Source organism: Hemiscyllium ocellatum, chromosome 4 (genome assembly GCF_020745735.1).
Source record: "Hemiscyllium ocellatum isolate sHemOce1 chromosome 4, sHemOce1.pat.X.cur, whole genome shotgun sequence".
In the NCBI taxonomy this organism is placed as follows: Eukaryota; Metazoa; Chordata; class Chondrichthyes; order Orectolobiformes; family Hemiscylliidae; genus Hemiscyllium; species Hemiscyllium ocellatum.
The window spans coordinates 125904294-125916492 of record NC_083404.1 but is presented as its reverse complement, the minus strand read 5'-3'; the positions used below and the strand labels follow the sequence as shown (position 1 = coordinate 125916492).

Genomic DNA, 12199 nt, shown 5'->3' with positions numbered 1-12199 from the left:
AAGTAACAAAAAAACTTGCATTCACTCTTCCCCAGGAAGGAGAATCCCTTTACCTCTTCCATGAGTTGTTGAGCAGCTGAAACATTGAGGTGCAGTAAACACTTGCAGACTGTACCATGACAGATTCTAGTCGACACTCTGATTAAAATGCAGCTCCGTGTTCCAGTCATTGCTACTTCAGCTCAAGGAAAACTCGCTTCCTTTTGTCTGAAAGCTACACACAGTTATAAAGGGCTTGACCATTCTATGCCAAGACTACACTAACAACAGCAGCAGCAAAGTACTCCATCTTACCGTTTCCCCTCTGTTGTTTGTTAATGCAACAATAGCCAATTGCGTGAAGTTACAAAGTAGCCGAGTTTTTTTTTGTAGGTTTTGCAGTAAGCATTCTTGGGAAAATAACAGTTAAACTGGCAAAAGGTATCAGGAATACAATGACCACCGACTACAGAAAACAGATAAATTGTTTCTGAACAGAGCTATAAGAATCTCTGGGAAATCAGTGCTTGATAATGAGATTAGGAGGCTCATCCCAGTGAAATTATGCTTCATAATTGCTCACCATCTTTGCAGAACGACTTGCTCAGAGACTGGGATGGCCTGCAGGCCAATCTGTTGAGGGAAGATCAGAGGCAAATGTGTGAATGCCTGGAGGAAGCCTCATCTACTGCCTCGGGATCCTCCAACCCTATGGAGTCAATGTAGACTTCACCAGTTTCCTCATTTCCCCTCCCCCCAACCTTACCCCAGATCCAACCTTCTAGCTCAGCACCGTCCCCATGACCTGTCCCACCAGTCCATCTTCCTTCCCACCTATCCACTCCACCCTCCTCTCTAACCTATCACCTTCACCCCCACCTCCATCCACCTATTGCACTCAGGCCTGAAGCGTCAATTTCCCTGCTCCTCGGATGCTGCCTGACCTGCTGTGCTTTTCCAGCACCACTCTAATCTTGACCCTGTGTGTGAATGCCACCCACCGTCGGCCTGCAGTACTGCTGTAAAGTCAGGACGGGCTGGAGTGTACCAGACTGAATTCATCAAGAAGAGGAGAAACTTAGACTTCACTAATTGCCTCCAGTGTCTACTTGAGGACACTTGGCCACTGAGGTAAACTTAGGGAGGTATACGGAGTTTTTTTTTGTCAGATTGAGGACTGAGATGTGGAAGGAGCCACGAGGCCCCTGATGATTACATTCAAGGGGCTGAATGCTCGAAGGCACCTTGAGCACTCAGGCTATCATGTTGTGGCACCAGGCAGCTTGAGGCGATGAGCAGGACTGGCTGATCATGCCCAGAAGGTTGTGTCGCCATTTAGTACCCTGTACACCTTCCTGATGTAGAGAAATTTTCCTTCAAACGTTTTGTGGAAATGAGGTGGCATTTTATCCACCTTATAGTGAGGCACCATTTTTCTGATTAGTTTTTCTCCTCAGCAGAACCCAAAGTTCAAATTACAAAAAAAAAATTGTGGTTTACTTCAGCGCACGAGAATTGAGGAGTGAATGTTGCAAGAAAGATGGCCTTGTGTGGCCCAATGTATATAAGACTCTCATTACCTCCTTTGGGTAAAAAAATGAATCAAATTCTTCTAAGTAAATAATTGCAACTTTTTCCTCAAAACAGAAACAAGATGTCAGATAAAGAAGGCTCGGTGTTCCAGGTAGGTGTCTTGGCTGACAGCAGTCTTATCACTTAGCACTGTGCTCAGGCATTGGAGATCTCTCTGTCTCTCTCCCTCTTTGAACACTTAAAAGACACAAACAAAGCTTTGTTAATTGCTGGTGACTCTTCACATTGAAGCAGAACATATTGTCCTAATGATTCACTGTTAACACAAAAATGTCAGTGTTTTTAAATTACTAAAAAGTCAGTTTTGCACTTGATGTGTCGGCCATTTTCAATTCACACAACAAAATGGTTGGACTGCTATTTATAAAATGAATTGATCACTTTGATATACCTAGTGCATATTGTGAAGCTTTGGTGAAATTGTAAGGAATACAATTTGAAAGCATGGTCAAACTTTTCCAGAACTTGTGGGAGGCTCAGATCATGTTGTCAGGAAGGTGTGCGCACTTACAGAACTCAGATGCAGCTAATGACTCAACATATTACCAATATGTCACTGCACAGTCCAGTTACAAATCTGGTAAAATGGTCTTGAATGAATTTTACCAGAAGGTGCCTGTGAATGATGTAAAATCCCTGTGATAGAAATGATGCCTCAATTAGTATAGTCACAAGCAGTCGTAATTCTGTGTTGACAGCAGATTCTTACTGGTTGATGTTGTAGTTCAGGCTAAGGCAGATGGCAAATGTTTTCCAAACTGCAAGTCTGAGGGTCCTCGGCATCACTTAATGAATTGAGTGTCAAGGCATCAAGGAACAAACTTGGGGGAGTGTGCAAACTGTTACCTTCCTTCAGAGCAAAGGATGCAGTATATTCTCTACTTGGCTGTTTCTCTGATTCCAAGAAAGGCCTGTGGCCTTGTGAGTGATGACTCTGAATGCTCCCTCGTGCTGGACATAGTCCAAAGGATTCCAGCACTAGCTCGTGTTGGTCAGTACATTGACCAAATCCTCCTTTCCAGGATTTGGACTGAAGCTGCATTAGGAACACAAGAAGGCTAGTTTCTAATAGGCTACTGCTTTTAAGAGCTGAAAATGAAAGGGAAGTAGCTGATGACAATGTTGTAATTGTGTTGTAATGGTCCACATATGAATCACGGCAACGCCTTTGCCCCAGGAGCACAGTGGTTCGGATGATCACAAGATTGGTATCCATGCACTGACCTCAGGTGTTTGGTTCCTCTGTTCCAGAGCAGGTGCATTGCAGCAGATGCACAAACTAACTTAACCGAAGCCCTGCATACAGAGGCTGGAAAAGAGTTACAGGGCGATCAATGCAGCACTTGCTTCCTCACTGTGCGGTGAACACTGTTTGCAGAAGAACCTCAATGTAGGATTGCTAAGCTTGGCCAAAACCAGACAAGGGCCAGAGGAAAGCTGTACGATCATGGAGCATGGTCTGATGTTTGTTTTATTGATGAAAAATAGAAGCCTTTTGAACAGCAGGAAATTAAAAAAAAACCCTCCATATTACAAGCTAAAGACTAAACTGAAACACTGGACCTTATTATAACATCATTCTTTTATAATTAGAAATCTCCATCAGCCACAATGATTGTTAATCATTTAATAATCTCTTAAAATTGTCAAACTTCCACACAATCCCTTGCTGAAATAGGGGCTCTGAAACTCCTAAAACACAGCCAAGCATTCATAATGGCCTTACATTTGCAAATAATGACGCCTGTGAAAATTGTATAAGTAGATTGCCTTTTATTCTAAGCTATACCAGGTGGCCTGTCTATCAAAGCAGCCTCAGGGTGACTGGCTGTTTTATTCTAAGTGAAAGCTGCAGGCCAGTTGTGTTTTTGATCCTCGTAATTAGAAACTTGATCGTGGCCTTCCACCAATTTTGCTCTTCTGTTGATGTTTATGATGAACATTAAAGCTGTGCATATATCTTGAAAGAAACATTCTACAAAACAGATTCAAAATTAAAAGTGAGGAAAAGGCTAACTGGCCCATCAAGCTTGTCTCACAGGATGTTGGCCTGATTTTATACTGCAAATTTATAGCTTGGAAGATAAGACGGTGAAAACCTTGCTAGCTGCTTCGACGCAGCACTTAGGAGGTACTGCACAGTTTATTGGAGGCACCATCTTTTGGAACAGGCACTAGACCAAGACCCCATCTGCTTGCTTGGTTAGTTGGTTGGTGGGGCACCATTTCACAGAAGAGATTGGGCATTAGCAGGAGTTTGACTGTGTGCAAATTGGCCGTTGCTTTTCCTACATTTCAACAGTGCCTATACTTCAAACAAGACTTCAACGGCTGTAAAGCAAATGACACATCTGGCACTCACAAATGGTGCTACATAAATGCAAACATTTATTTTTGAAACCAAGGAACCTTTAGCTTCTCCTTGTCACACTTTTCGCTCGGGCACAGTTGTGACAAGTAAAAGCTCCTGCCAATTTTGCTTCCAGTGTTGGAAATGTGGTTTAAATTCTGGAAACGATGACAGAGTTCTTTATATATTTAGGATGCATTTCTGCTGGAATGTGCATTCATTCTTTATGCTTTAGACTGGCAAAAGGAAGGAACCAAATGAGATGTGCAAAAAAAAGGTTGAAATCAATCTGCTTTTATTAAATCCATATTTTCTTCCTCAAACAACAACTTCACACCATCATTACTACCGTTTCTTTTATCTTGAAACTCTTACTCAGGCAGCACATGACTCAGTCACTGCGAGTCTATGAAAGAGACAGGATTGTGCAGAGAATTCTTGTGAATTGTCAAAGCGACTTATTGCTCAGAGGAAAACACATGCTTCTTTATGTTTCTGAAGCAATGTCTCTTCCTTGACAGATCAAAAAACAGGAGTGGACAGTCGTGAAAAATGACAATTCAATCCCTTTGTGGGACTGCTATTGAAAGTGCTGCACTGCCACACAATGCGACAAAACACAATGCGATGGCAGTTCTGTGCAAAACAGAGAGATCTCGAGCACCAATGGGCCAACGATATAATCAGTTACAATTGCATTTGCTCCATGTGTAGCAATGGGTTGGTGGGAAAATTTTAAGCAGCATTATTAAAGTATGAGAGTGCCTAGCTCCTGTTGAAGTTTTGAGACACTGACTAAAGCAAGCTGCCTTCAGAGAAAACCGACAGCCTTTAAGATCTCCAAAGACTTGAATACCTCAGACAGTGGCACCATTATATTGCTCTGAACAGCTCCCAGCTGCTTAGAACATGCTTCATGACACAGGATTCACAGTTAAACATAGCAGGCCCTATTCAGTGGCCAACCCTGTTCACTTCCGGAGAGTTTATGCGCTGTGCCAAACAGCTAAGATATGACACGGTCGCTGACTGAGCCTTTCAGAGTTTTAGGAGCCTCATAAATTGTCAGTTTTTCCATGGAGGAAGTTCCCCTTCATCTTTATCCTACAATCACAGTTCTGTTGTTCTCAAAATAATCCCTTGTCTCCCCCATTGTTAAAGTATAATCCCTGCAATTAAAAATAACTGGCTTGCACCAAACACAAACCTCCCAGCTCTCAGTGGTTCTGTACAGTAATTAAGGAGGACGTGATCAAAAATATATTTTTAAACTTTCATTATCAAACAGGGGCAGGCACTGTACTGATCCCTGTCAAGCATTCTTTAAGCCATAAAATTAATTGTCCAATAAGCTGCCTGTACGTGATTACACCATGGGTCTCTTTCTCTATATTACAAGCTCAGATGCTAGAAAGCAGAATATTGACTATTGTATTACTTACACATCAGAGCGTTTCATTTAAATTTGATTTTGTGCTGTCAGACATTTCTATCTAATACTTTGTTAAATGGGGAAACAACCTTGGACAGGTAGTTCCAACCCGATTTGAGTGCAAGGTGCTATTTCTCACCCTCCTGACTGGATGGTAAGCTGAAGTTGCCCCGTACCAGTACTAGAATAGAATCCCTACAGTGTGAAAACAGGCCCTTCGGCCCAACAAGTCCACACTGACCCTCTGAAGAGCAACCCACCCAGACCCATTTCTCTACTACTCTAGGTTTACCCCAGACTAACGCACCTATGTGCCCGTGAACACTACGGGCAATTTAGTATGGCTAATCCACCTAACCTGCACATCTTTGGATTGTGGGAGGAAACCGGAGCACCTGGAGGAAACCGACGCAGACACGGGGAGAAATGTGCAAACTCCTCACAGACAGTTGCTTGAGGCTGGAATCAAACCCGTGTCCCTGGTGCTGTGAGGCAGTAGTGCTAACCACTGAGCCACCGTGCCACCCGTGCACTCCCAGCCTGTGAGCTGCTAGCTATCAGCCACTCGGGTGACAGCTGAATCAAATGTCAACGCCAAAGTAAAAATGTGGATGTGGGAAATCTGTAAAGGTCTAACAAGTTAGCAGTCAGCATCCAAAAGAGAAAATAAAGCAGAATGCTGGAATCTGAAGCACACAGAAACACAAGTTACCGGAGAAACTCAGCAGGTCTGGCCGCATCTATGGAAAGACAGACAGCAAAAACATTTCAAATCCAGTGACCCTTCTTCAGAACTGAAGAACCTGCTGAGTTTCTCCCGTAACTTATGCATTTCTGATGGACAGAAGCAGCTGGGTTAACATTTCAGTGGGTGGCATGGTGGCTCAGTGGTTAGCACTGCTGCCTAACAGCACCAGGGACCTGGGTTTGATTCCACCCTCGGGCAACTGTCTGTGTGGAATTTGCATGTTCTACCTCTGTCTGTGTGGGTTTCCTCCCATAGCCCAGGGACATGTAGGCTAGGTGGATTGGCCGTGGGGAATTTCAGGGTTACAGGGAAAGGTTAGGAGGGGTGACTCTGGGTGGGGTGCTTTTCGGATGGTTGATGTGGACTTAATGGGCTGAATGTCGTGCTTCCACACTACAGAGATTCTGTGATTCAGCTGTGCAGTTTGAGCATTCTCTGTTTCGGAGATGAATCAACCATTTCACCTTCTACATGCTGCAAATTGAGCCAATGTGTTCATCCCTGATCAAAGGCACGAGATCTTAGGTTAGTTTAAAGCTATGCCATTCTGTGTGTTTTATCGTTCTGCTTTTGTTTAAATCTTGATGAAGATGTTCATGTTTTTAAAAGTTTAAATTGATGAGGCCTGCATCTCCAAGGTGCCTGAACATTGATATTTCAGAAAACCGTTGCTCTGAATATCCTGTAAGCCGTGTGTGATGAATTTGCATTTCCAAGTGGAAGCAGGTGTGACAGCACTGTCAGACTGCCTGTACTCCATCAGCAAATGGCTCAGAAAACCATCTGGTTCCCTGGTAGCTTTTATCTCAAGCTTGGCTCTGCCGTCATCTTCCATCTGTTGTTCCTCTGTGTCTGTCTCCAAGCCACTCCCAACTCTGCTCCCTTAAGAGTTCTGTCAGTTACAGTTCCTGACTGCGTGAAGAATGGTTGGGCCCTGGTTCCCTCCTCGTTCCAGGACTAATCCAAGCCGGCGAGGAACTGAGCATATGCTATTGAAAGGGTTTTGACTGTTTTGCAAACAGGGCAAGCATTCAAATAATTAGATTAGATTCTCTACAGTGTGGAAACAGGCCCTTTGGCCCAACAAGTCCCCACTGACCCTCCAAAGAGTAACCCACCCAGACCCAGTTCCCTTTGACTAATGCACCTAGCATTATGGGCAATTTAGCATGGCCAATTCCCCTGACCTGCACATCTTTGGACTGTGGGAGGAAACCGGAGCACCCGGAGGAAAACCACACAGAACGGGAAGAATGTGCTGGAATTGAACCTGGGACCCTGGTGCTGTGAGGCAGCAGTACTAACCACTGTGCTGCCCACAACAGGATTACTGATCCTCTGCCTCCTTTTGTTTTCAGTTTTAACCACGTCCTCTTGATCAGACAGCAAAAGGCCACTACCAATGTTTTCTTAAATAGTTAGATGCTCTGACTATGCCATTGGCTCCCAATTTATTGGTTATTTAAAATCAATTTGCTGCTCATTTCAAGTTGCCCTTGAGAAGCTGGTGATGAGATCTGTTTATCACTGCTCCAAAGTGGGAGTCATATCAGACTTGAAACACTAGCTTGGTTTCCCTTTTCACAGATACTATTTACAGGACCTATTTTGTTTCTCGGTTTATGTTCCAGATTTTCAGCATCCACAGGATTTTATTTTTATTTAATCTGTCTATCACTTGCTGCTCACGCTGTTTGGAGTCCAGTTTGGGGGCTTCGCCAGGTTGACACCTTACTTTTTAGTTGTGCCTGGCACGGTTCCTGTCATGTCCTCCTGCACTCTCCATTGAACGAGGATTGACCCATCTTGATAGTAATGGTTGAGCGGGGGATATACCGGGTCGTGAGGCTGCAGAATGTGCTGGAGTACAGTTCCACTGTTGATGGTCAACAGCACCTCATAGATGTCACTTTTGAGTTGATAGATCCGTTCAAAACCTGTCCCATTTAGCATGGTGACAATGCCACAAAAGACGATTGAAAGTACCCTCAACGTGATGGTGGGACATGATCTTCGTAAGGACTATGCAGTGGTCACTTCTACCAATGCTGTCAAAAAGGAATTTTGGTAGGCAGATTTGTGAGGGTGTACTCATGTATCATTTTCCCGCACCACCTGCCGCAGACCCAGTCTAACAGCTATGTCCTTCAGGATCTGAACAGCTCAATCAGTAATACTGCTGCTGAGCCACTCTTGGTGGTGGACACTGAAATCCCCCACCCAGAGGACATCTTGTGCCCTTGCCACACTCAGTGCTTCCTCCATGTTTTGTTCAACATGGAGGAACACTGATCCATCAGCTGAGGGAAGATGGTTCGTGGTAATCAGCAGGAGGTTTCCTTGCCCAAGCTTAACCTGAAGCCACAAGACTTCATGGGATCCGGAGTCAATGTTGAGTACTCCCAGGGCAACTCCCTCCCAACTACATACCACTGTGCCACCAGCTTTGCTGGGTCTGTTTTGCTGGTGGGACAGGACATGTAATGATGACAGTGTATGAGACATTGTTTGCCAGGTATGATTTCATGCGTATGACTATGTCAGGTTGCTTGACTAGTCTATGAGACAGCTCTCCCAATTTTGGTGCTAGCCTCCAGATGTTAATAAAGAGAACTTTGCAGGATCAACAGGGCTATTTCTGCGATTCTTCTTTCCACTCCCCAGTTCAATGCCAGGTGATCCATCCAGTTTCATTACTTTGAGACCTTTCTTTAAGAGGTCTGATCCAATTGAGTGGCTTGCTGGTCCATTCCAGAGTGCAGTGAAGAGTTAACCACATTGCTGAGTGGCTGGAGTCACATGTAGGCCAGACCAGCTGACATTAGATATCTCTCTGGATTGTTAATCCACTGAAAATCGCACAATGCTGTCACATCATGGTGTCGGGGGCCTGGATGGGAAGTTGGGCTACCAGGCGGGAGGGAAGGGGGTAGTGCTTGTGTTTGTTTGAGGTAGGGATGTAGCAAGCGGCTTTTCGGGAAACTTAGCTCAGTGTTTGTGGTGGTGGGGGGGAGGGAGGTGATGGGGGGTGGTGTCAGTGTTAGTAGTTGTGGAGTGGTGTAAATGAAAAGGATAGACCAAATCTAAAGGTTGAAGTTCTAAACTGGAGGAAGGCTAATTTTGACATTATTAGTCAAGAACTCTCAAAAGCTAATTGGGAGCAGATGTTCGCAGATAAAGAGATGGCTGGAAAATATGAAGCCTTCAGAAATGAGATAACGAGAGTCCAGAGACAGTGTATTCCTGTTAGGATGGACAGAAAGGCAGGTAGGTATAGGGAATGCTGGATGACTAAATGAATTGTGGGTTTGGTTAAGAGAAGAAAGGAAGCAGATGTCAGGTATAGACAGGATAGATTGTATGAATCCTTAGAAGAGTATAAAGGCAGTAGAAATATGCTTAAGAGGGAAATCAGGAGGGCAAAAAGGGGATATGACATAGCTTTGGCAAATAAGAGTTAAGGAGAATCCAAAGGGTTTTTACAAATGCATTAAGGACAAAAGGATAACTACGGAGAGAATAGAGCCCCTCAAAGATCAGCAAAGCAGCCTTTGTGTGGAGCTGCATGAGATGGGGGAGATAATAAATAAGTATTTTGCATCAGTGTTTACTGTGGAAAAGGACATGGAAGATATAGAATGTGGGGAAATAAATGGTGACATCTTGAAAAACGTCCATATTAGAGAGGAGGAAGTGCTGCATGTCTTGAAACACATAAAAGTGGATAAATCCCAAGGACCTGATCAGGAGCACCCTAGAAGTCTGAGAAGTTAAGGAAGTGATTGCTGGGCCCCTTGCTGAGATATTTATTTCATCAATAGTCACAGGTGAGGTGCTAGAAGACTGGAGGTTGGCTAACATGGTGCCACTGTTTAAGAAGGGTGGTAAGGACAAGCCAGGGAACTATAGACCGGTGAGCCTGATGTTGGTGGTGGGCAAGGTGCTCGGAGGGAATCCTGACGGACAGACTGTACATGGATTTGGAAAGGCAAGGACTGATTAGGGATAGCCAACATGGCTTTGTGCGTGGGAAATCACATCTCACAAACTTGATTGAGCTTTTTGAGGAAGTAACAAAGAGGATTGATGAAGGCAGAGCGGTGGACATGATCTATATGGTCTTCAGTAAGGCATTCGACAAGGTTCCCCATGGGAGACTGGTTAGCAAGGTTAGACCTCACTGAATACAGGGAGAACTAGCCATTTGGATACAGAACTGACTCAAAGGTAGAAGACAGAGGGTGGTGGTGGAGGGTTGTTCTTCAAAGTAGAGGTCTGTGACCAGTGGAGTGTCACAAGGATAAGAGCATAAGGGATATAGTTAGTAAGTTTGCAGATGACACCAAAATTGGAGATGTAGTGGTCATCTCCTCGAAGAGGGTTACCTTAGATTATAATGGGATCTTGATTAGATGGGTCAATGGGCTGAGAAGTGGCAGATGGAGTTTAATTTAGATAAATGTGAAGTGCTGCATTTTGGGAAAGCAAACCTTAGCAGGACTTATACATTTAATGGTAAGGTCCTAGGGAGTGTTGTTGAACAAAGAGACCTTGAAGTGCAGGTTCATTGCTCCTTGAAAGTGGAGTCGCAGGTAGATAGGATAGTGAAGAAGGCGTTTGCTCTGCTTTCCTTTATTGGTCAGAGTATTGAGTACAGGAGTTGAGAGGTCATGTTGCGGCTGCACAGGACATTGGTGCAACATTTTAGAATATTGCATGAAATTCTGGTCTCCTTCCTGTTGGAAGGAATGTTGTGAAACTTGAAAGGGTTCAGAAAAGGATGTTGCCAGAGTTGGAGGATTTGACCTAAAGGGAGAGGTTGAATAGGCTGGGGCTATTTCCCTGGAGTGTTGAAGGCTGAGGGGTGACCTTATCGAGGTTTATAAACTCATGAGAGGCATGGATAGGATAAATAGACAAAGTTAAAAATCACACAACACCAAGTTGTAGTCCAACAGGTTTAATTGGAAGCACTAGTTTTTGGAGCGCCGCTCCTTCATCAGGTGGTTTTGGTGAAGGAGCATCAAGTGAAGGAGTGGTGCTATGAAAGGTCGGTGTGGACTTGTTGGGCCGAGGGGCCTGTTTCCACACTGTAAGTAATCTAAAAAAAGCTAGTGCTTCCAATTAAACCTGTTAGACTATAACCTGGTGTGTGATTTTTAACTTTGCACACCCCAGTCCAACACCGGCATCTCCAAATCATAAATAGACAAAGTTTCTTCCCTGGGTCGGGGAATCCAGAACTAGAGGGCATAGATTTAGGTTAAGGAACCTAAGAGACCTAAGGGGCAATGTTTTCATGCAGAGGGTGGTGTGTGTATGGAATGAACTGCCAGAGAAGTGATGGAGGCTGGTACAATTGCAACATTAAAGAGGCATTTGGATGGGTATATGAATAGGAGGAGTTTGAAGGGATATGGGCTGGGTGCTGGCAGGTGGGACTAGATTGAGTTGGGATATCTGGTCTGCATGGATGAGTTGGACTGAAGGGTCGTTTCCGTGCTGTACATCTCTATGACTATCACAGGGTTTGGGGGCACATTGATGGTTTCATTGTTCACCTGGAGTTAGAGCAGGTTTATCCACCTCTAATGATTACTACCTAACTTAGCTTTTATGGAAAGTGAATCTGGACCTGCAAAGTCTCAGACTAATTCAGTGTTCAGAGGGTTTGGAGGGTTCTAAGTGCAAGTTGATTGTCCATTGGAAGTTTAAACGTCATGGACAATGACTGTATAGTCAGTACATTGGGAGTTCCTAGAGGTACCTTTGCATTCATTCCAGGTTATAGCCATTCTATGACTATCTGGAGACTAACAGATCTGGGCCATTATTTTAAGAAGACAGCAATGCAAGTTACACCTAGAGGGCCACACATCCAGTATCCACAAACACAGTGTATTCCACCATGAGCAACAATGATATTGGGCAGGTACATGAATGGGAAAAGTTTCAAGGGATATGAGCCAAATGGGACTAGCTCAGTATGGGAACTTGGATAGCATGGACGTGTTGGACCAAAGGCTCTATAAAGACAACCTTCAGCAGACAGCAGGAGTTCACTGAAACTATCATTAAGCAACTTTTCGTCACAGTG

General features: G+C 44.2%; 1 protein-coding gene across 2 annotated transcripts in view; it reads right to left on the bottom strand.

Annotated features, from left to right (window-relative positions):
- LOC132815089 (microtubule cross-linking factor 1) overlaps positions 1 to 12199 on the bottom strand; it is a 210990-nt gene that overhangs the window by 33641 nt on the left and 165150 nt on the right. The window lies entirely within an intron of this gene.